The sequence below is a fragment of the Bombyx mori genome, chromosome 16 (genome assembly GCF_030269925.1).
Source record: "Bombyx mori chromosome 16, ASM3026992v2".
Classification (NCBI taxonomy): Eukaryota; Metazoa; Arthropoda; class Insecta; order Lepidoptera; family Bombycidae; genus Bombyx; species Bombyx mori.
In genome coordinates, this window is record NC_085122.1 from 687,663 (window position 1) to 689,265 (window position 1,603).

The following is a 1,603-nucleotide window of genomic DNA, read 5'->3' on the forward strand; positions in this document are numbered from 1 at the left end:
TAGTATGAAATTGCATAAGTCTGTAATTGAGTGCAATAGACGAACACCATTTTCACCGGCGGAAGGGGAAATGAGCTCCTTTAAATGGTTTGGACGTAGACCATCAAGGCCAGGTGCAGAGCCGCTATAAAAGGAACTAATTGCGTCTGCAACATCCTCCGAGTTGACAGTCAAAAAAGGGCAACTAGAATCAGGCGCTGGCGGCAATGATAAGGGACGAAAAGGAGTAGGATGTTTATCACGTAATGCGCTTAAGGTCTCATCGTTAAAAGGTGCTAAAGAATCCTCCGACACTAAAAGACGGACAGCTCCACGCAAATCACCCTCATGAACCTTGGCTTCGATTCTTTTGACAATGGATCGTGGCTTGTGTTTGAAGTCCTCTAAAAAATACGGGCTATTATTGTTTGCATTCTCCTTAACCTTTGCAGTAAGCGAACGGGGGTCACCTCGATCTGGAATTCTCAGAGTCGTGTAAGAAAATGACAACAAGGAAACCCAGTCCGCCACACCGTTATTGTTTATGCAGCCGTCCATAATCACTCTGAGCTTTCCTGCGACTAAATTCCTGGCCCCCTTAGGGATGTGCTTAAGCACAGGAATTTTATTTTTGTAAGATGCCAAATCGTCCAGAGTATGGATAACACTCTGGGTTTGTGAATGAGCATCAGCAGTTACAGCACACGGCACCCGAGGCAGTATCGACGGCTGTATCTGGCTGTCTTTATGCATATGAGAAATATGCACATTTAGACCCCGGGGCACCACAAAAAGGCGTGTGGAACCCGGACAATGAGGGCATGTTGCCCTTGTGGGACTATTCATTATTTAAAATCGATATAAATAATTATAAAATATGTTATATAACATTAATAACAACAAAATTCAATTTATCATTTAATATTATCCACCAGCAGTTTCGTCAATTGCACAAAAAATAAGACAAAAGTAGGTAAATAATTTTGGCATTTGCAAAAGTAAAAAGTAAATAAATAAAAAATAATAATAATTAAAAAGTATTTAAAAAAAAAAAAAAAAAAAACGATAAGTACATTCATTCATAATAAAACAAAATTAAATTATAAAAACAACAAACTATTGTTGTATTGTGTAGACTTAACCATGTATCTGTGTAAGTAAACCTATAGCTGAAGATTTCTTACTTCAAGTATACAATGTATAAAAAAATGCATGAAAATTAATAATACTGGTGGTAGGACCTCTTGTTCTTCGACCCTGCCTTTTTCTGACGTGAAACAGTAGTGGACTTCGATTTGAAGGACGGGGCAGCCGTCGTACTATACTGAGACCTTAGAACTCATATCTCAAGGTGGATGGCGGCGTTTACGTTGTAGATGTCTATGGGATCCGGTAACCACTTAACACCAGGTGGGACGTGAGCTCGTCCACCCACCTAAGCAATAAAATAAAAAATGTGACACTAAACTACACCGATAAGTATAGCCATTAACCGAATTAGATAAACAAGGAGTTATGTGTGTTGTAACTTCCCGATCGAGTCATGCGACCGCTGACTCAATACTAGCAGTAATTAAGTTTGGAACAACGGAAAAAAAACATTGTAATATATTTTTGGAACGAA